Source organism: Ranitomeya variabilis, chromosome 3 (genome assembly GCF_051348905.1).
Source record: "Ranitomeya variabilis isolate aRanVar5 chromosome 3, aRanVar5.hap1, whole genome shotgun sequence".
In the NCBI taxonomy this organism is placed as follows: Eukaryota; Metazoa; Chordata; class Amphibia; order Anura; family Dendrobatidae; genus Ranitomeya; species Ranitomeya variabilis.
The window spans coordinates 254,279,014-254,303,277 of NC_135234.1; the positions used below are offsets into that span (position 1 = coordinate 254,279,014).

Sequence of the window (24,264 nt, forward strand, 5' to 3'; positions counted from 1 at the left end):
ATTTTGGCCTGATAACATGCACAGGAGTTGACACAAATGGGTTTGAATGGCTACTAAAGGTAACATTCTCACCTGTGACCTGTTTGCTTGTAATCAGTGTGTGTGTGCATAAAAGCTGAGTGAGTTTCTGGGATCCAGACAGACTCTTGCTTATTTCGTCCAGCCATTGACATTTCTGGATTGTGAGTCATGGGGAAAGCAAAAGAATTGTCAACAGATCTATGGGAAAAGGTAGTTGAACATATAATATAAAACAGGAAAGGGATACAGAAAGATATCCAAGGAATTGATAATGCCAGTCAGCAGTGTTCAAACTGTGATTAACAAATGGAAAATAAGGGGCTCTGTAAAAATAAAACCAGGGTCAGGCAGACCAACAAAAATGTTGTCCACAACTGCCAGGAAAATTGCCGGGATGCAAAGAAAAACCCACAAATAACATCAGCTGAAATACAGGACTCTCTGAAAACTAGCGGTGTGCCTGTTTCAGGATGTACGATAAGGAGGCACTTTGAAAAAAAATGGGCTGCATGGTTGAGTCGCCAGAAGAAAGCCATTACTGCACAAATGCCACAATGTATCTTGCCTACAAATCGTAAAGCAGCACAGAGACAAGCCTCAAAACTTTTGGAACATGTAAATTTGGAGTGATGAAACCAAAATTGAGCTTTCTGGCCACATCCATAAACTTTACATTTGGAGAGAGGACAACAAGGCCTACGATGAAAGGAACACTATTCTGTTGTGAACTGTGTTTCTGGGCTCCCTCTGGTGGTCACTAACGGTATTGTGTTAGGCATGTCTTGTTGCAGGCCTGAGCTCCAGCTGTATCGTTAAGCAGCGGGTGTTCCCTATTTAAGTCTCTTCTGGACTCAGTCTCTTGCCTGGCATCGTTGTATCCAGACCTATATGGTCTCCTCCGGATTCCTTTCAGTCTGTCTCATGCAAGAAAAGCTAAGTCCGTTTTGTACTTTTGATCATTTGCATTTTCCTGTATTTTTGTCCAGCTTGCTTACATTTGATTTTCTGGCTCGCTGGAAGCTCTAGGGGGCTGATATTCTCCCCCCGCACCGTCAGTCGGTGTGGGGGTTCTTGAATATTCAGCGTGGATGTTTTTGTAGGGTTTTCTGCTGACCGCATAGTCCACTATCTATTTTCTGCCTATCTAGACTAGTGGGCCTCACTTTGCTGAATCTAGTTCATCTCTACGTTTGTGTTTTCCTCTTGCCTCACCGTTATTATCTGTTGGGGGCTTTCTATCTCTTTGGGGTTCAATTTCTCTGGAGGCAAGTGAGGTCTTATTTTCCCTCTAGGGGTAGTCAGTTCTCCGGCTGGCTCGAGACATCTAGAACCAACGTAGGCACGTTCACCGGCTGCTTTTAGTTGTGTGTGTTAGGATCAGGTATGCGGTTAGCCCAGTTTCCACCTCCCTAGAGCAGTATTTAGGTTTTTGCTATCTTGCCGGAATATCAGAGATCCTCTACCACTGGGATCATAACAGTATGCCAGGCCGAAAAGAAAATGTTTAATGCATCGCAAAAGCGGGATTAAAAAGAAGTTCTGAGGTTTTTTTTTTTGTTTTTTTTTTGTTGCTGCAGTTTGCCTAGCTTCTTCCATCCCCTTTTACTCTGAGTGGTTGGTGTTCTGCTGCAGACATGAATGTCCAGACTCTGACTTCTAGTGTGGATCAGCTTGCTGCTAGGGTGCAAAGCATTCAGGATTTTGTTATCCATAACCCTATGTCAGAACCAAAAATACCTATTCCTGAGCCGTTTTTTGGAGATAGATCTAAGTTCCTGAATTTTAGGAATAATTGCAGATTGTTTCTGTCCCTGAAACCTCGTTTCTCTGGTGATTCCGCTCAGCAAGTTAAGATTGTTATTTCCTTCTTGCGCGGCGACCCTCAAGATTGGGCCTTCTCTCTGGCGCCAGGAGATCCTGCATTGATAAATGTTGATGCGTTTTTTCTGGCACTTGGTTTGCTTTATGAGGAGCCTAATCTTGAAAATCAGGCTGAAAAGATGTTGCTGGCTATCTCTCAGGGTCAGGACGACGCTGAGGTGTATTGTCAGAAATTTCGGAAATGGTCCATGCTTACTCAATGGAATGAGTGTGCTCTGGCCGCAAATTTCAGAAATAGGTCTTTCTGAAGCCATTAAAGATGTGATGGTGGGGTTTCCTATCCCTACAGGTCTGAATGATTCAATGGCTCTGGCCATTCAAATTGATCGACGTTTGCGGGAGCGCAAATCTGTTAATCCTTTGGCGGTGCTGTCTGAACGGTCACCTGATTCTATGCAATGTGACAGAATTCTGACCAAAGCCGAGCGACAAAATCATAGACGTCAAAATGGGTTGTGTTTTTACTGTGGTGATTCAACACATGTTATCTCAGCATGCTCTAAACGCTTAAAAAAAATTGTTAATCCTGTCGCTATTGGTACTTTTCAGCCTAAGTTTATTCTGTCTGTGACTTTAATTTGTTCATTATCTTCTTACTCAGTTATGGCTTTTGTGGATTCTGGGGCTGCTTTAAGTCTGATGGATTTGTAGTTTGCCAAGCGCTGTGGTTTTGTCCTGGAGCCTTTGGAAAATCCTATTCCTCTTAGAGGAATTGATTCTACGCCATTGGCAGAGAATAAACCTCAGTATTGGACGCAAGTGACCATGTGCATGACTCCTGTACATCAGGAGGTGATTCGTTTTCTGTTACTGCATAAAATGCATGATGTTGTCGTTTTGGGTCTGCCATGGTTACAGGCCCATAATCCAGTTTTAGATTGGAAAGCTATGACTGTGTCTAGTTGGGGGTGTCAGGGGATTCATGGCGATTCTCCATTGGTGTCTATTGCTTCTACTCCTTCTGAGATCCCTGAGTTTTTGTCAGACTTTCAGGATGTATTTAATGAGGCCAGTTCCAGTGCCCTTCCCCCTCATAGGGACTGCGATTGTGCTATAGATTTGATTCCTGGTAGTAAATTTCCTAAGGGACGACTCTTTAATTTATCTGTGCCAGAGCATGCCGCGATGCGGAGCTATATAAAGGAGTCTTTGGAGAAGGGACATATTCGCCCATCCTCTTCTCCCCTTGGTGCAGGATTCTTTTTTGTGGGCAAGAAAGACGGGTCTTTGAGACCTTGTATAGATTATCGTCTTCTAAATAAGATCACGGTTAAATTTCAGTATCCTTTGCCATTGTTGTCTGATTTGTTTGCTCGGATTAAGGGTGCCAGTTGGTTCACCAAGATAGATCTTCGTGGTGCGTATAACCTTGTGCGTATAAAGCAGGGAGATGAATGGAAAACGGCATTTAATACGCCCGAGGGTCATTTTGAGTACCAGGTGATGCCTTTTGGACTATCTAATGCCCCTTCTGTGTTTCAGTCCTTCATGCATGACATCTTCCGGAAATATCTGGATAGATTTATGATTATTTATCTGGATGATATTTTGTTTTTTTCTGATGATTGGGAGTCCCATGTGAACCAGGTCAGGATGGTGTTTCAGGTTCTGCGTGAAAACGCTCTATTTGTGAAGGGCTCAAAGTGTATCTGTGGGGTACAGAAGGTTTCTTTTTTGGGTTTTATTTTTTCCCCTTCAACTGTGGAGATGGACCCAGTCAAGGTCCGTGCCATTCATGACTGGACTCAGCCCACGTCTGTTAAGAGCCTGCAGAAGTTCTTGGGCTTTGCTAATTTTTACCGTCGTTTTATCGCTAATTTTTCTAGCGTGGTTAAACCTTTGACGGATATGACCAAGAAGGGTTCTGATGTTGCTAATTGGTCTCCTGCGGCCGTGGAGGCCTTTCGGGAGCTGAAGCGTCGGTTTACTTCAGCGCCAGTCTTGTGCCAGCCGGATGTCTCTCTTCCCTTCCAGGTTGAAGTTGATGCTTCTGAGATTGGTGCAGGGGCTGTTTTGTCGCAAAAAAGTTCTGATGGCTCCGTGATGAAGCCATGCGCCTTCTTTTCAAGAAAATTTTCGCCTGCTGAGCGGAACTATGATGTTGGTAATCGGGAGTTATTGGCTATGAAGTGGGCATTTGAGGAGTGGCGTAATTGGCTCGAGGGAGCTAGACATCGTGTGGTGGTCTTGACTGATCATAAAAATCTAATTTACCTCGAGTCTGCCAAGCGCCTGAATCCTAGACAGGCTCGTTGGTCGTTGTTTTTCTCCCGTTTTGACTTTGTGGTCTCGTTCCTGCCTGGTTCAAAGAACGTGAAGGCTGATGCACTTTCTAGGAGTTTTGTGCCTGACTCTCCAGGAGTCTCGGAGCCGGCTGGTATTCTCAGAGAGGGAGTGATTTTGTCTGCCATTTCCCCAGATTTGCGACGAGTGCTGCAGAAGTTTCAGGCTGATAGACCTGATTGTTGCCCACCGGAGAGACTGTTTGTCCCTGACAGATGGACCAGCAGAGTTATTTCTGAGGTTCATTCTTCAGTGTTGGCGGGGCATCCTGGGATTTTCGGTACCAGAGATTTGGTGGCTAGGTCCTTTTGGTGGCCTTCCTTGTCGCGGGATGTGCGTTCCTTTGTGCAGTCCTGTGGGATTTGTGCTCGGGCTAAGCCTTGTTGTTCTCGTGCCAGCGGGTTGTTTTTGCCCTTGCCTATCCCGAAGAGGCCTTGGACGCACATTTCCATGGATTTCATTTCGGATCTTCCGGTATCTCGGAAGATGTCTGTCATTTGGGTGGTGTGCGACCGTTTCTCTAAAATGGTCCATTTGGTGCCCTTGCCTAAGCTGCCTTCCTCCTCTGATTTGGTTCCTTTGTTCTTTCAGAATGTGGTTCGTTTGCACGGCATCCCTGAGAATATTGTGTCTGACAGAGGATCCCAGTTTGTATCCAGATTCTGGTGATCCTTTTGTGCTAAGATGGGTATTTATTTGTCCTTTTCATCGGCTTTTCATCCTCAGACTAATGGCCAGACCGAGCAAACTAATCAGACGTTGGAGACCTATTTGAGATGTTTTGTTTCTGCTGATCAGGACGATTGGGTTACCTTTTTGCCACTGGCCGAGTTTGCCCTTAATAATCGGGCTAGTTCTGCCACTTTGGTTTCGCCCTTTTTCTGCAACTCTGGTTTTCATCCTCGTTTCTCCTCGGGCCAGGTTGAGCCTTCTGACTGTCCTGGGGTTGATTCTGTGGTGGATAGGTTGCAGCGGATTTGGAACCATGTGGTGGACAATTTGAAATTGTCACAAGACAAGGCCCAGCGTTTTGCCAACCGCCGCCGCGGTGTGGGTCCCCGACTTCGTGTTGGGGATTTGGTTTGGTTGTCTTCTCGGCATGTTCCTTTGAAGGTCTTCTCTCCTAAGTTCAAGCCTCGCTTTATCGGTCCTTATAAGATTTTGGAAATCCTTAACCCGGTGTCTTTCCGCTTGGACCTTCCAGCGTCATTCGCCATTCATAATGTGTTCCATAGGTCCTTGTTGCGGCGGTACGTGGTGCCTGTGGTTCCTGCTGTTGAGCCTCCTGCCCCGGTTTTGGTTGAGGGCGAGTTGGAGTACGTGGTGGAGAAGATTTTGGATTCTCGTATCTCTAGACGGAAACTCCAGTATTTAGTTAAGTGGAAAGGCTATGGTCAGGAGGATAATTCCTGGGTTGTCGCCTCTGATGTTCATGCGGCTGATTTGGTTCATGCCTTTCACGCTGCTCATCCTGATCGCCCTGGGGGTCTTGGTGAGGGTTCGGTGACCCCTCCTCAAGGGGGGGGTACTGTTGTGAACTGTGTTTCTGGGCTCCCTCTTGTGGTCACTAACGGTATTGTGTTAGGCATGTCTTGTTGCAGGCCTGAGCTCCAGCTGTATCGTTAAGCAGCGGGTGTTCCCTATTTAAGTCTCTTCTGGACTCAGTCTCTTGCCTGGCATCGTTGTATCCAGACCTATATGGTCTCTTCCGGATTCCTTTCAGTCTGTCTCATGCAAGAAAAGCTAAGTCCGTTTTGTACTTTTGATCATTTGCATTTTCCTGTATTTTTGTCCAGCTTGCTTACATTTGATTTTCTGGCTCGCTGGAAGCTCTAGGGGGCTGATATTCTCCCCCCGCACCGTCAGTCGGTGTGGGGGTTCTTGAATATTCAGCGTGGATGTTTTTGTAGGGTTTTCTGCTGACCGCATAATCCACTATCTATTTTCTGCCTATCTAGACTAGTGGGCCTCACGTTGCTGAATCTAGTTCATCTCTACGTTTGTGTTTTCCTCTTGCCTCACCGTTATTATCTGTTGGGGGCTTTCTATCTCTTTGGGGTTCAATTTCTCTGGAGGCAAGTGAGGTCTTATTTTCCCTCTAGGGGTAGTCAGTTCTCCGGCTGGCTCAAGACGTCTAGAACCAACGTAGGCACGTTCACCGGCTGCTTTTAGTTGTGTGTGTTAGGATCAGGTATGCGGTTAGCCCAGTTTCCATCTCCCTAGAGCATTATTTAGGTTTTTGCTATCTTGCCGGAATATCAGAGATCCTCTACCACTGGGATCATAACACTATTCCTACTGTAAAGCGCGGAGGTGAATCACTGATGTTTTGGAATGTGTGAGCTACAAAGGCACATGAAACTTGGTCAGACTTGAAGAAAAGATGAATGCAGCAAATTATCAGCAAATACTGGAGTCAAATTTGCACTCATCAGGCCGAAAGCTGTGCATAGTACGTACTTGGGCGTTTCAACATGACAACTATCGAAAACACAAGGCCAAGTCGACATTGCATTGACTACCACAGAAGAAAGTGAAGATTCTGGAGTGGCCATCTCAGTCTCCTGACCTCAATATCATTGAGCCAATCTGGAGAGATCTCAAGCGCGCAGTTCATGCTAGACAGCCCAGAAATTTACAGGAACTAGAGGCGTTTTGCCAAGAAGAGTGGGTAGCTTTACCACCTGAGAAAATAAAGAACCTCATTCACAACTATCACAAAAGACTTCAAGCTGTCATTGATGTTAGAGGGGTCAATACACAGTATTAATAAATCGGGTATGTAAACTTTTGATGAGGGTGATTTGGATGTTTAGGGTTGTCATTATGATTTAAAAAGAGAAAACACAGTAGTTTGACAAAACTTCACCCAACCATTAACTATGAGTGGATAAAAGTTTTGATGTTATCATTCAAATTCTCTGAAAAAAGGCCAAGAAAACAAAAATTCTTCCGGGAATTGTAAACTTTTGAGCACAACTGTATATCCTCAGATTAGCAAAACCTGCTTGCAGATTTCCTTTAAAACTTGTGTTGTTGCCTATGCGGGCATGCTGAAAAGGATCGAAGTCCATGCCTTAGAAAAATGCAAATTCCTCAGCTGCTTTTTATCTTTTTTATGTATATGTACATACCTCTCCTTAGTTTATTTTCCTGTGCAGTCATAGATCTGTCACAGAATTATAGTTAATTTGCTTCTGTATTAACTTCATTGTTAAATCTACAAAAAAAGAGCTTAGCAGCCTGATATTGAAGGCATAAACCACACTTCTTGTGGATAGAACAAGAAGCCTTGGCAGAAGTTATATGTATACAGAGTCATGAAAAAGTATTCATACCTCATGAACTTTTCCACATTTTTTTCACATTACACAAGCAAACTTGAATGCTTTTTATTGGGATTTTATGTGATATACCAACACAAAATGGCAAGAATTTGTGAGAGTAAAGGAAATGAATGGTTTTCTAAATATTTAAAAAACATAAATCTGAAAATTGTGACTTGCATTTGTATTCAGCCCCAATGAGTCAATACTGTAGGACCCCTTTCACTGCAATTACTGCTTCAAGTCTTTTGAGGTATTTCTCTACCAGCTTTGCCCATTTGTACTTGCACACTAGCTCTAGCTCAGTGAGATTGGTTGGAGAGCGTATGTGAACAGCAATTTTCTCAAGTCTTGCTACAGATTATCAATGGGATTTAGGTGTAAACTTTAACTGGACCATTCAAACACATGAATATGCTTTGATATAAACCATTACAGCTCTGGAAGAATGTTTAGGGCCATTGTCCTGCTGGAAGTCAACCTACTCCCCAGTCTCACATCTTTTGCAGCCACTAACAGGTTTTCCTCTGGGATTTCTCTACATATAGCTTCATCCATTTTACCATCAACTATGACCAGCTTCCCTGTCCCTAGTGAAAAAAAAGCATCCTCACAGCATGATGCTGTCATCACCATGTTTGACGGTGGGAATGGTGTTTTCAGAGCGATGTGCAGTGCTAGTTTTCTGCCACACATAGCATTTTGCATTTAGCCTAACAAGTTCTGCTTTGGTCTCATCTGACCCGAGCACCTTCTTCCATATGCTAGCTGTGTTCCCTACATGGCGTTTTGTAAATTGCAAACAGGACTTCTTGTCACTTGCTTTCAAAAATTGCTTTCTTCTTGTTACTCTTTCATAAAGGTCAGATTTGCAGAGTATACGGCTAAGGCTATGTATGCATGTCGAGTATTTGCTTGCAGAAATTTCTGCAAGGTTTCTGCATCTTTTGGCAGGAAAAATGCTGCGGCAAAAACGTGTGTTTTTAGTGCATTTTTGCAGTGTTTTTGTATGCGTTTTTGTATGCGTTTTTGCAGTGTTTTTGTATGAGTTTTTGTATGCGTTTTTGCATGCATTTTTGTACAGCAATGAAGGCTTTTTTGATCTAAATAAAGATATTTTAAAAAAAGTTTTGTGATGTAATTTCTTGGTTAAACACCACCTTTTTCATGCTATGGCAGTGGCATCAGGGTAATGGGATTAGGGCTTGTTATCAGCAGCTGTCATTGACAGCTAGCTCTAGGCACCCTGACACCCTCATTACTAAGCCGATAAGTAAACGTAAACACACACAAACACACACACAAACACACACATTGTCACCAGCCTATGTAGAAGCATTACCAGAACAAATGTACATAGGTTGTAACCAGACAACAACTGTTAATTTTAAAGAAAAAAAATGAAAAAAATTTGCGTGGGCACCCATGTAATTTTAATAACCAGCACAAGGAATGGCGATGACTGAGGGCTGTTAATATTCTGGGAAGGAGTCAATAGCCATAAAGGTTCCCAGGCTATTAATATCAGCTCACAGCTGTTTGCTTAGTCTTTACTGGCTAGTTTACAAGGGGACCCCAGAAAATAAATTGACATAGGGGACCCCCCTTTAAAATCTAACCAGCAAAGGCTAGGCAGACAGCTGCAGGCTCATATTAATAGTCTAGGAAGGGGCTATGGATTGTATTTCCTCCCAGACTAAAAACATCAGCTCTCAGCTGCCCCAGAAAAGGCACATCTATAAGATGCGCCAAATCTCGCACTTAACCTCGCTCTTCCCACTTGCTCTGTAGCGGTGGCAAGTAAGGGTCATACTTGTGGGGTTGTCAGGTGACATCAAGCCCACAGGTTATTAAAAGATAGGCGTCTATACGACACCTATCCATTAGTAACCCCATAGTGATATTGTATAAAAAACACAGGTACCCAGAATAAACTCCTTTATTTGAAATAATGATACAGACTCCTTTAGGCTATGTGCACATGTTGCAGATTTGTTGCGGATCTGCAGCGTTTTTTCTGTGCAGAATTGCAACATATCTGCAAAGAATTGCTCATACAAGTTTAATCAATGGGAATCCAGAATTAGTGTGCACATGCTGCTGAAAATTCCGTCCTGATTCACAGCATTTTATTTTCCTCATCATGTCAATTATTTTTGCGGACCTGCAGCGTTTCTGCACCCAATAACTTACATTGAGTCAGTCAAATCCCCAGCTAAACAGCAGTGGTAAAAACGTTTGCGTATTTGCTGCGTATTTGCGTGCCAAAATGCTGCAGAAAGGAAATTATGTCAGAAGGAGGAAGAGTGTGTGGGTGGAGAATATGTGTGTGGGTGGAGAATATGTGTGTGGTCGGAGAATATGCGTGAGCGGAGAATATGTGTGTCTGTGTCTGTCTGCGGGTGTCTGTGCGTGTCTGTCTGCGGGTGTCTGTGTTTGGACCTGTCTGCGGGTGTCTGCGTCTGTCTATGGGTGTGTGTGTCTGTCTGCAGGTGTCTGGTTGTGTGTCTGTCTGCAGGTGTCTGTGTGTGTGTGTACCCACACATCCTCTGATGGGACTACTACTCCCATCTGGCTATATCTGCTGTCACATATAACAGTGACAGCATGAGCCGATGATGGGAGAGTAGTCCCATCATCCGGCATCTGTGTTCAATTGTAAAAAAAATAAAAACATTTACATAATTACATACAATATACATACTCACTGAACACCTAATCCCCAATGCCCTAGTCTACTGCAAGCAATCAAAAATAATAACCCAGCATATACTCACCTTTCTGCCGTAGTCCATTTGATAACGAGTGGCCCACAATGATCTCACGTGTAGAATAGTCACATCGGGAGATGTGACCGTTCTATCCGGCCTCCAGCAATACACTGACAGGAGGTAATCGCTCCCGCAGTGTATCACTGAGTCGCCATGAGAGTTCACCAGAGTTCATCAGCTGATCAGCTCCTGTGCTGTCACTTGCGGCACCGCTGCACGAGAAAATTTTCACGCAGCGGTGCCGTAAGTGAAAGCACCGGAGCTGATGAACTCTGGTGAACTCTCAGTGATGCACTGCGGGAGCAATTACCTCCTGTCAGTGTATCGCCGAAGGTCGGGTAGAGCGGTCACATCTTCCAATGTGACTGTTCTACACGTGAGATCATTGTAGGACACTCGATAATGGACCAGGTTGGACAGGGAATATTATATGTTGGTTTATTATTTAATTTTTGTTGCAGGAGACGAGGGCGTCAGAGATTAGGTGTTCAGTAAGTATGGTAAATTAAGATTCAATAAAGAATAAAGGAGTCTGTGTGATTATTTCAAATAAAGGAGTTTATTCTGGCCGTGTCTTTATTTACCATGTAACTATGGGGTTAGTAATGGATAGGTGTCTTATAGATGCCTCTCCATTAATAACCTGTGGGCTTGATGTCACCTGACAATACAAAGGTGACATTAACCTCACAAATATGAACCCCACTTGCCACCGCTAGAGGGCAAGTGGGAAGAGCGAGGCGAAGTGCCAGAACTGGCGCATCTATAAGATGCACCATTTCTGGGACGGTTGAGAGTTGATGTTTTTAGCCTGGGGGGTGGGGTGCCGATATCCATGGCCCCTTCCCAGGCTATTAATATCAGCCTGCAGTTGTGTGCCTAGCCTTTGCTGGTTCGATTTTGTAGGCAGACCCCATGGAAATTTTTTTCTGGGGTTCCTCTGTAACTAGCCAGTACAGGCTAAGCAAACAGCTGTGAGCTGATATTAATAGCCTGGGAACCGTTATGGCTATTGGCTCCTTCCTAGAATATTAGCACCTGCCCTCAGCTGTCGGCCTTCTTTCTGCTGGTTATTAAATTTATATGGGAGCCAACACAGTTTTTTTTTAAATTTATTGAAAAATAAACAGATATTGCATTTTATGCAGATTTCTGACAGTTGCTTTTTTGTTACAGCATATGCAGGTTAATTATGTTAATGCTCCTATATAAGATGTTGTGTTTTTATTTAATAATAATGAGGGTATCTGGCTGAAGAGGTTGAACAAGGAAATGACATCACAATTCCTTTTTTTTTTAAATAATATATCTTTATTTAGCTCTATGGATTTACAAAAAATGTCAGAAAATCTGCATGAAAATCCGCATAAAAAACTAATCAAATCCGCATAAAAAAGTGCGGATTTTCAACTGCGTTTTCTGCCAAGAGAGGCAGAAACCACTCAGAATTTTACACAAGCAAATCTGCAACATTCGCACATAGCCTTAATGAATCATAATTAAACCATACTTACCAAACGCCTAATCCACCGAAATGTCTCCTGCAACAAAAATAAAATAATAAACCACAATATTCCTCACCTGTCCGCAGAGAAGATAATCCATAATTTCCCATGACAATCATAATGACTTTGAAAGCAGTCACTAATGTGACAGCCGGTGATACACTGACAGGATGGTGTTGTAAGTGAGAGCACTGGAGCAGATCAGCTGATGAACTCCGGTGACCTATCTCACTGCAGCTCAGTGTTACACTGTGGGAGCGATTACCTCCTGACAGTGTCTCACCTGCGGCCGGGTAGAGCAGTCACATCTCTACGTGTGAGATTGCCGTGGGACACTCAGGATTACATGGACTATGGCGGACAGGTGAGTGTATGTTGGTTTATTATTTTACATTTTTCTAGGAGACAAGGGCATCGATGATTTGGTGTTAGATGAGTATAATGTTTTTTTAATCTTTATTTGAATATATATGTACTGTAATTAGTTAACTTTTTTTTTAACTGTGAGCACAGGCGCTGGCTGATGAGACTACATCTCCCATCAGCAGCACCTGCTTTCACTGTTATCAGTGACAGCAGACATAGCCTGATGGGAGCCGTAGTCTCATCAGCCCACGCCTGCTGACCTGCGGTAAGCTTTTCACCACAGGTCACCACTGTGGGTTACAGTCACAGCTGCGGGCCATGCTGACATCTGACAGCATGATCCCACAGTGCTCTGACCAATGGTCTTACCGGGGGGTAGCGTTATCACCGACAAGAACTACCGCGTCAGTGTTTCTCACTCTGTCACACAGATAACAGTGTGGAAAAACACCATAGGAAGCCGATAAAATGCAAAACACCTCAGCAAATCTGCAAACATTTTTATACCTGCATTTTTGCTGCAGATTTCACTGACTCAGTTGAAGTCAATGGGTGAAAAAACGCTGCTGAAACGCACAAAGAATTGATATGCTGCAGAGAAACGCACTGTGAATACTCAAGGAAAATTACTGATCATGTTCAAAGCACTTCAGGATTGTCAATTAATTAGCTTGCATAAGGATTCCATAGCATTTTTTACTTTGGGGAAAAATGCCAAACATTTGCCAAAATTTTGAACATTTTGCAATTTTCAAACTTTTAATTTTTATGCCCTTAAATCATCATGTTATGTCAAACAAAATAGTGAATAAATAGCATTTCCCACATGTCTACTTTACATCAGCACAATTTTTTTAAACTTATTTTTTTTAAAAAGAAGTTATAAGGGTTAAAAGTTGACCAGCGATTTCTCATTTTTCCAACAAAAGTTACAAAACTAATTTTTTTAAGGACCATATTACATTTGAAGTTACTTTTAGAGACCTTCATGACCGAAAATACCCAAATGTGACACCATTCTAAAAACTACACCCCTCAAGATACTCAAAACAACATTCAAGAAGTTTATTAACCCTTCAGGTGATTCACAGAACTGAAGCAATGTGAAAGGAAAAAATGAACGTTTAACTTTTTTTTGACAAAAAGTTTACTTTAGACACAATTTTTTTTATTTTCGCAAGGGTAACAGGAAAAAATGGACCCCAAAATGTTTTGTGCAATTTCTCCGAGTACGCCGATACACTATATGTAGGAGAAAACTACTGTTTGGGCACACAGCAGAGGGAAGGAGCGCCATCTGACTTTTTAAATATAAAATTTGATTTAATTAATTGACGCCATGTCACGTTTGGAGTGCCCCTGATGTACCTAAACAGTGGAAACACCCCACCATTTTGTAAACTAGACCCTTCAAGGAACTTATGAAGATGTGTTTTGAGTACCTTGAACTACCAGGTGCTTCACAGACGTTTATAACATTGAGCCGTGAAAATAAAAAATTCACATTTTTCCCACAAAAATGTTTGTTAGCCTCAAATTTTACATTTTCACAAGGGTAACAGGAGAAATTGCATCATACAATTTGATGTGCAATTTCTCTTCAGTATGCCGATACCCAATATGTGGAGGAAACTACTATTTGGGTGCATGAAAAACAAAAGATCATAACCCAACATAGGATCTCAAAAATATATTGGAACGATTCAATAATTCAATAACATTGCCTTTATTAAGTTATTAAATGGCAAACGGTAGCACTAATAGAATGTGCCCTGTTATGGTTCTCAATGGCAAGAGAACATAGCCCCGCAAACATAAGTACTAGCTCTTGGAAGGATGGAAACTAAACTGACCATGAACTAAACCTGCCGCACAACTAACAGTAGCCGGGTAGCGTTGCCTACGTTTATTATCCCTAGACGCCCAGCGCCGGCCGGAGGACTAACTAATCCTGGCAGAGGAAAATATAGTCCTGGCTCACCTCTAGAGAAATTTCCCCGATAGGCAGACAGAGGCCCCCACATATATTGGCGGTGATTTTAGATGAAATGACAAACGTAGTATGAAAATAGGTTTAGCAAAATTGAGGTCCGCTTACTAGATAGCAGGAAGACAGAAAGGGCACTTTCATGGTCAGCTGAAAACCCTATCAAAATACCATCCTGAAATTACTTTAAGACTCTAGTATTAACTCATAACATCAGAGTGGCAATTTCAGATCACAAGAGCTTTCCAGACACAGAAACGAAACTACAGCTGTGAACTGGAACAAAATGCAAAAACAAACGAGGACTAAAGTCCAACTTAGCTGGGAGTTGTCTAGCAGCAGGAACATGCACAGAAAGGCTTCTGATTACAATGTTGACCGGCATGGAAGTGACAGAGGAGCAAGGTTAAATAGCGACTCCCACATCCTGATGGAAACAGGTGAACAGAGGGGATGATGCACACTAGTTCAATTCCACCAGTGGCCACCGGGGGAGCCCAAAATCCAATTTCACAACAGTGCCCGTTCTTGGAAAATATAAAATTACAACAACAATATTAATAATTACATTAAATATATTTACATAAAAAGAGAAAAAGCTGGCCAAGAGTAAATATAATATTTATAGTATTATCTAAAAACATGTATGCACATCCAAGTAAAGTATGTAAAAAGTATATATGTGTATCCAATAACCACAATGTGCATACTCATGTACATTTTGCCCATTAATCACTCAAAAAAGCGCCCTTCATTTGTATAGCATATTAAAAGGAGATGATAGTAAAACTCAATATCTCCATATATACCAAGAGTACAACATAGTGCAAAAAGGTAACCATATAGCAAATCAAAAGTAATAACTGATTAATTAAAAACTAACATTTAATAGTGAGGGAGATAGAAACCAAAAGGTAAAATCAATGTAAAAGCGCACACAATGAAGAGCAACCAGAAGTGCAATTGGGGGAAGAGTATGTACCTTTAAGGCCCCCCTGTCCAAGTACAGCGCACCCCGAGGCGCGTTTTGGATTCAATCCTGGATCGCATTCAGCAATAGAAGTCAATGGGTGTGAGAAAAAAATTGCACAGCACTCGGATCATGTGAATGCTGTCCAATTTTTATGCATAGATATCCTTGGAAAAGCAGGCAATTCAGCAGCTGTGTACAGTAAAATCACAGCATGACAGTTTAAAATAGAATAAATAGAATAGATATATAAACATAGAATAGCTAAATATATAGGTTTCAGTGACACACACATATATACCGTATTTTTCAGACTATAACACGCACCGGACCATAAGACACACCTAGGTTTTAGAAGAGGAAATTCGAAAAAAAGTGGTTAATTCTATACTTAATATCCGCTATCCTGGTATATATGGTCCCGTTATCCCCATCCTGGTATGCATGGCCCCCTTATCCCCATCCTGGTATGCATGGCCCCCTCATCCCTATCCTGGCATTCATGGCCCCCTCATCCCCATCCTGGTTTGCATGGCCACCTCATCTCCATCCTGGTGTGCATGGCCCCTCTCATCCCCATCCTGGTGTGCATGGTCCCCTCATACCTATCCTGGCATTCATGGCCCACTCATCTTTATACTGGTATGCATGGCCCCTCTCATCCCCATCTTGGTGTGCATGGCCCCTTCATCCCTATCCTGGTATGTATGGCCTCCTCATTCCCATCTTGGTATGCATGGCCACCTCATCTCTAGCCTGGTAGGCATGTCCCCCTTATCCTTAGCCTGATAGGCATGACACCCTCATCCCTATCTTTGTAGGAATGGTCCCCCTCATCCCTATCCTGATAGGAATGGTCCCCCTCATCTCTATAGTAGTATGCAGGGCCCTCATCTCCATCATGGTATGCATTGCCCCATCCTTATCCTGGCATGATTGGCCCCCATCCCCATCCTGGTATGCAGGGCCTCCATCTTGGTCCTGGTATGAATGGCCCCAACCTTATCCTGGTATGATTGGCCCTATCCCCATCCTGGTATACATGGCCCCCATCAGAAAAACATAAAAAATAAAAAAATATATATATTATACTTACCTTCCTGCGCTCCTTCGCAGAGTCCGATGCCAACAGCTAATTTATGCTTGCAAGCGGCGCATGGCAGGGATATCATGTGCTGGTTACAAGCCAAAGGACAGCTGCTGGAATACTCATTTTCATTGCTCTTTAGTAGCAAGCACAGTATCTGCTGCAACTGCCGGCTTCCTGCAGCTGCCGGGCTTTCACGTGTGCCACTGCTAAAGGGAATGAATATTGACTCCATTCCACGCCTATGGGAAAAAAATATTGTAGTATGCCCCTATAATTAATAACCAGTAAAGGCTAGTCAGACAGCTGTTGGCTGATATTAATAGCCTAGGAAGAGGCCATGGATACTGCCCCTCAGGCTAAAAACATCAGCTCTCAGGTGACCCAGATAAGGCGTATCTTTAAGATGTGCCAATTCTGGCACTTAGCCTTGCTCTTCCCACTTGCGCTGTAGCGGTGGCAAGTGGAGTGATAGTTGGGCGGTTGATTTCTAGTTCTGCTACATCTAGATGGCAGTGTCTCAGCTCCACCCCTCAGTGTGTCTGGGATGCAGTTACTGACAGCTAGGCTGTCCAATATGGTATAGGGGTGTGCTGAAGCTGCCAGTACTTTGACAACTTGGCCATCCAATTTGGTACAGGGGCATGCTGAGCTGTCATTGCGTTGTGTTGATTGACTATCCAATCTGACACTGTGAGGCATTGGCTGTCTACAGGTGTTCATTATTCCAGGTAATTGCCATGCTTCGTAACTGAGCTGTCTCCTGGAACTCTGCCAGACGAACATTCTGATTGTGAGGTTTGTGCTTTCCTGTGCCTTGAGTTTTGTATGCTTGATCTGTTGCCTGATTTTGGACTTCGTTCTGACCAATCCCCCTGTTTAACCCCTTCAGCTCTGGTCTGTTATCCTCCCGGTACTCTGACCTCTGAACGCTACCTGACTATGCTTTTGTATCTTCCTTCTGTTTATGACGTACCCTTCTGGCTTCTGACCTTGGACTCATTGACCACTCTGACTCACGGCTTGACCTTGGGAAGTGACTAGCCTCATAGGCAGGCTACATGGTTGCATGATGCAACCATACAGCCTACCACCCAGCAGAGACACTGAGCAGCATGTGCTCAGTGTCTCCCTGTGAACTCCTTTTACCTATCTGACAGCACTGTGTGAGAAAGTTCTCATGCTTGCAGTGCCATCAGAAATGTCCTTGAAGTTCCCAACCAATTAACTCATTTCACCTAAATAACGTCAGCATGATCGAGACCTTTCTGATGGCACCACGAGCATGAGAACTTTCTCACAGTCGTGGTGCCATCAGACAGTGTCTCTGCTGGTTGACAGGCTGTATGGTCGCATTGTGCAACCATGCAGCCAGCCATCTAGATGTAGCAGAGCTAGACCTGTCGTGGGACAAATGTATTATCAATTTCTCTGCGGAAAGGTGAGAAATATTGTTTTTTTTTATTTTAACTCTTTTGCAGGGGACAGTAGCATCAATAGAATGGGCAATTTCGTAAGTATGGTTTAATTAAGAGTTATTAAAGGAGGCTGTGTATTTCTTTCAATGAAAGGACTTTATTCTGTGTGTCTGTGTTTTTATACAATATGACTATGGGGTTAGTAATGGGGGCGTGTTATAGACTAACCTCGGTGCTTGATATCACCTGACAATACAAAGGTTACTCAACCCCCCCAACTATCAAGACCCAACTTGCACACCACCACAGTGAAAGTAGTAAGAGCAAAGCCAAGTGCCAGAATTGGCACATCTCATAGATGTACCTTTTCTGGGGCGGCTCAGATCTGATGTTTTTTAGCCTGGGGGGAAGCAGTTTCCATGGCACCTTTCTAGGCTATTAACCCCTTAAACCCATTGGACGTACTATCCCCTCAAGGAGACCTGGGACTTAATTCCCAGTGACCGGATAGTACGTCCAGTGCGATCAGCCGCGCTCACGGGGGGAGTGCCGCCGATCGCGTTCGGGTGTCAGGAGCGGTCACGGACCGCCCCTGGCACATTAACCCCCGGCACACTGCAATCAAACATGAAAGCAGTGTTCCGGCGGTATAGGGAAGCATCGCACAGGGAGGGGGCTCCCTGCGTGCTTCCCTGAGACCCTCGGAGCAACGCGATGTGATCGCGTTGCTGCGCGAGGGTCTCTTACCTCCTCCTCCCTGCTGGCCCAGATCCAAAATGGCCGCGGCGCTGCATCTAGGTCCTGCAGGGAGGTGGCTTCACAGCCCCTGCTCAGAGCAGGCGCCGGGAAGCCTCCCTGCTGTGCATGTCAGATCGCTGATCTGACACAGTGCACAGCAAAGTGTCAGATCAGCGATCTGTCACTTTACTGTGATGTCCCCCCCCGGGGCAAAGTTAAAAAAAAAAAAAAACCTAAATAAATAATAAAAAAAAAAATATTGTTCCAATAAATACATTCCTTTATCTAAATAAAAAAAAAAACAATAAAATTACACGTATTTATTATCGCCGCGTCCGTAATGACCCGACCTATAAAACTGTCCCACTAGTTAACCCCATCAGTTAACACCGTTAAAAAAAAAAAAAAACAAGGCAAAAAACAACGCTTTATTATTATACCGCCGAACAAAAAGTAGAATAACACGTGATCAAAAAGACGGATATAAATAATCATGGTACCGCTGAAACCGTCATCCTGTCCCGCCACCATACAGCATCATCAGCGAAAAAATAAAAAAGTTATAGTCCTCAGAATAAAGCGATGCAAAAATAATTATTTTTTCTATAAAATAGTTTTTTTCGTATAAAAGTGCCAAAACATAAAAAAATGATATAAATGAGGTATCGCTGTAATCGTACAGACCCAAGGAATAAAACTGCTTTATCCATTTTACCAAACGCGGAACGGTATAAACGCCCCCCCCAAAAGAAATTTATGAATAGCTGGTTTTTGGTCATTCTGCCTCACAAAAATCGGAATAAAAAGCGATCAAAAAATGTCACATGCCGAAAAATGTTACCAATAAAAATGTCAACTCGTCCAGCAAAAAATAACACCTCACATGACTCTGTGGACCAGAATATGGAAAAATTATAGCTCTCAAAATGTGGTAACGCAAAAAATATTTTTTGCAATAAAAAGCGTCTTTTAGTGTGTGACGGCTGCCAAACATAAAAATCCGCTAAAAAAAACCCGCTATAAAAGTAAATAAAACCCCCCTTCATCACCCCCTTGGTTAGGGAAAAATAAAAAAATTAAAAAAATGTATTTATTTTCATTTTCCCATTAGGGCTAGGGTTAGGGCTAGGGTTTGGGCTAGGGTTAGGGCTAGGGTAAGGGTTAGGGCTAGGGTTAGGGTTGCAGCTAGGGTTAGGGCTACAATTAGGGTTGGGGCTAAAGTTAGGGTAAGCCTGCAGCACTGTAAGTCAGATCGCCGATCTGACAGAGTGCTGTGCAAACTGTCAGATCAGCGATCTGTGATGTCCCCCCCCCTGGGACAAAGTAAAAATGTAAAAAAAAAAATTTCCACATGTGTAAAAAAAATAAAATAAAAAATTCCTAAATAAAGAAAAAAAATATATATTATTCCCATAAATACATTTCTTTATCTAAATTAAAAAAAAAACAATAAAAGTACACATATTTAGTATTGCCGCGTCCGTAACGACCCAACCTGTAAAACTGTCCCACTAGTTAACCCCTTCAGTGAACACCGTAGGGAAAAAAAAACGGGGCTTTATTATCATACCGCCGAACAAAAAGTGGAATAACACGCGATCAAAAAGTCGGATATAAATAACCATGGTACCGCTGAAAACGTCATCTTGTCCCACAAAAAATGAGCCGCCTTACAGCATCATCAAAGAAAAAAGAAAAAAGTTATAGTCCTCAGAATGAAGCGATGCCAAAATAATTATTTATTCTATAAAATAGTTTTTATCGTATAAAAGCGCCAAAACATAAAAAAATGATATAAATGAGGTATCGCTGTAATTGTACTGACCCGAAGAATAAAAATGCTTTATCAATTTTACCAAACGTGGAACGGTATAAATGCCCCCCCCAAAAGAAATTCATGAATAGCTGTTTTTTTGTCATTCTGTCTCACAAAAATCGGAATAAAAAGCGATCAAAAACTGTCACATGTCCGAAAATGTTACCAATAAAAACGTCAACTCGTCCCGCAAAAAACAAGACCTCACATGACTAAAGCTAAAGTTAGGGTTAGGGTTGGGGCTAAAGTTAGGGTTAGGGTTGTGGCTAAAGTTAGGGTTAGGGTTTGGATTACATTTACCGTTGGGATTAGGGTTGGGATTAGAGTTAGGGGTGTGTCAGGGTTAGGGGTGTGGTTAGGGTTACCGTTGGGATTAGGGTTAGGGGTGTGTTTGGATTAGGGTTTTAATTAGAATTAGGGAGTTTCCACTGTTTAGGCACATCAGGGGCTCTCCAAACGCGACATGGTATCCGATCTCAATTCCAGCCAATTCTGCATTGAAAAAGTAAAACAGTGCTCCTTACCTTCCGAGCTTTCCCGTGAGCCCAAACAGGGGTTTACCCCAACGTATGGGGCATCAGCGTACTCGGGACAAATTGTACAACAACTTTTGGGGTCCAAGTTCTCTTGTTACCCTTGGGAAAATATAAATTTGGGGGGCTAAAAATCATTTTTGTGGGAAAAAAAGATTTTTTCTTTTCACGGCTCTGCGTTGTAAACTGTAGGGAAAAAATGGGGGGTTCAAAGTTCTCACAACACATCTTAATAAGTTCCTTGGGAGGTCTAGTTTCCAATATGGGGTCACTTTTGGGGGTTTCTACTGTTTGGGTACATCAGGGGCTCTGCAAATGCAACGTGACACCTGCGGACCAATCCATCTAAGTCTGCATTGCAAATGGCGCTCCTTCCCTTCCGAGCTCTGCCATGCACCCAAACAGTGAGTCCCCCCCACGTATGGGGTATCAGCATACTCAGGACAAACTGGACAACAACTTTTGGGGTCCAATTTCTCCTGTTACTCTTGGGAAAATACAAAACTGGGGGCTAAAAAATCATTTTTGTGGAAAAAAATGTTTCATTTTCACGGCTCTACGTTATAAACTGTAGTGTAACACTTGGGGGTTCAAAGTTCTCACAACACATCTAGATAAGTTCCATGAGAGGTCTAGTTTCCAATATGGGGTCACGTGTGGGGGGTTTCTACTGTTTGGGTACATCAGGGGCTCTGCAAATGCAACGTGACGCCTGCAGACCAATCCATCTAAGTCTGCATTCCAAATGGCGCTCCTTCCCTCCCGAGCTATGCCATGCACCCAAACAGTGGTTCCCCCCCACATATGGGGTATCAGCGTACTCAGGACAGATTGGACAACAACTTTTGGGGTCCAATTTATCCTGTCACCCTTGTGAAAATACAAAACTGGGGGCTAAAAAATCATTTTTGTGAAAAAAAAAAAAAGAATTCTGCATTATAAACTGTAGTGAAACACTTGGGGGTTCAAAGCTCTCAAACCACATCTAGATAAGTTCCTTAAGGGGTCTACTTTCCAAAATGGTGTCACTTGTGAGGGGTTTCAATGTTTATGCACATCAGGGGCTCTCCAAACGCAACATGGCGTCCCATCTCAATTCCAGTCAATTTTGCATTGAAAAGTCAAATGGCGCTCTTTCCCTTCCGAGCTCTGCCATGCACCCAAACAGTCGTTTACCCCCACATATGGGGTATCAGCGTACTCGGGACAAATTGGAAAACAACTTTTGTGGTCCAATTTCTTCTCTTACCCTTGGGAAAATAAAAAATTGTGGGCGAAAAGATCATTTTTGTGAAAAAATATGATTTTTTATTTTTACGGCTCTGCATTATAAACTTCTGTGAAGCACTTGGTGGGTCAAAGTGCTCACCACACATCTAGATAAGTTCCTTAGGGGCTCTACTTTCCAAAATGGTGTCAATGTGGGGGGTTTCAATGTTTAGGCACATCAGGGGCTCTCCAAACGCAACATGGCGTCCCATCTCAATTCCAGTCAATTTTGCATTGAAAAGTCAAATGGCGCTCCTTCCCTTCCGAGCTCTGCCATGCACCCAAACAGTGGTTTACCCCCACATATGGGGTATCAGCGTACTCAGCACAAATTGTACAACAAAGTTTGGCATCCATTTTCTCCTGTTACCCTTGGTAAAATAAAACAAATTGGAGCTGAAATAAATTTTGTGTAAAAAAAAAAGGTAAATGTTAATTTTTATTTAAACATTCCAAAACTTCCTGTGAAACACCTGAAGGGTTAATAAACTTCTTCAATGTGGTTTTGAGCACCTTGAGGGGTTCAGTTTTTAGAATGGTGTCAAACTTGGGTATTTTCTATCATATAGACGCCTCAAAATGACTTCAAATGAGATGTGGTCCCTAAAAAAAAATGGTGTTGTAAAAATGAGAAATTGCTGGTCAACTTTTAACCCTTATAACTCTCTAACAAAAAAAAATTTTGGTTCCTAAATTTTGCTGATGTAAAGTAGACATGTGGAAAATGTTACCTATTAAGTATTTTGTGTGACATATCTCTGTGATTTAAGGGCATAAAAATTCAAAGTTGGAAAATTGCGAAATTTTCAAACTTTTTGCCAAATTTCCATTTTTTTCACAAATAAACGCAAGTTATATCGAAGAAATGTTACCACTATCATGAAGTACAATATGTCTCGAGAAAACAGTGTCAGAATCGCCAAGATCTGTTGAAGCGTTCCAGAGTTATAACCTCATAAAGGGACAGTGGTCAGAATTGTAAAAATTGGCCCGGTCATTAACGTGCAAACCACCCTTGGGGGTAAAGGGGTTAAGGGGTTAATATCTGCCCGCAGCTGTCAGCTTAGCCTTTACTGGTTATAAAATATATGGGGACCTTACATCATTTTTTTGGGAGTTCTCTATGTTAATAGCCAGAAAAGGCTAAGTATACAGCTGTGAGATGATATTAATAGCCTGGGAAGTTCCATGGGTGTTATCCCCTTCCTAGGCTATAAACATCAGCCCTCAGCCGTTGGCTTTCCGTCTGCTGGGTAAGAAAATTATGCTGGAGCCCACACCATTTTTTCAGAAAAATAATCTTTTAATAATTAAATACATGTACAGTACACTGCACATGCACTTTACTAATTGTATATGTCACTGACATCTATATATCTATCTATTCTATGTGTATATATCTACTCTATCTATTCTGTTCTAACCAGTCACACTGTGATTTTACTGTACGTGGCAGATGAATTGCCAACTATCTATCTATCTATCTATCTATCTATCTATCTATCTATCTATCTATCTATCTGTGTTTTGAAGAATATTTCCTTTGATAACTATGTATAAATGACAGAGAATGAAAAGTCTATGTAAAAGCTCATGTTAAAATCGCATTGCAATCGGATAACAATCACACTGCATTCAGATGTAAATCAGATGCTAGGTGTGAAAAATCGGATTCTACTCACATGAAAAACTAATGACACTTGCGCTACACTCATCTGACTTTGCAGGAACAAAATCGGACCAATTTTTAAATTGCTAGTGTGAGTCTAGCCTTATTGCAATGTTGCCATGACCCCCAAAAAATGTAATTCTGGTGTTTTTAATCTTTTTCACAGTACGGCATTTACCGATCGGATTCATTCTTTTTATATTTTGAAAGATCGGGCGTTTCTGAATGCAGCAATACCAACCATGAGGTTTTTTTATTTTTATTTTATTTTGAATGGGGCAATAGGGGGTGATGTGAGCGTTAATATTTTTAAAAACATTTTTTTGTACTTTTTACTAGCTTCAATAGTCCCTTTAAGACACTTGAAGCTGTGATTATCTGAATGCTTGAGCAAAAATCATCATCTTCTGTGAACATTGGCCATGGGCCAGCATTGATAGGAGATCTACGATGACAAGCACGGGGGTCTTCTGCAGACCCCCAATTGTCGTGCCAACCCATCTGCGCCCCGTGATCATGTGATGATATATACAGGTCCTTCTCAAAAAATTAGCATATAGTGTTAAATTTCATTATTTACCATAATGTAATGATTACAATTAAACTTTCATATATTATAGATTC

The 24,264-nt window shown here is 42.4% G+C and overlaps 1 protein-coding gene across 2 annotated transcripts in view; it reads left to right on the plus strand.

Annotated features, from left to right (window-relative positions):
• Positions 1-24,264, plus strand: part of KIF21B (kinesin family member 21B) — a 637,471-nt gene that overhangs the window by 591,860 nt on the left and 21,347 nt on the right. The window lies entirely within an intron of this gene.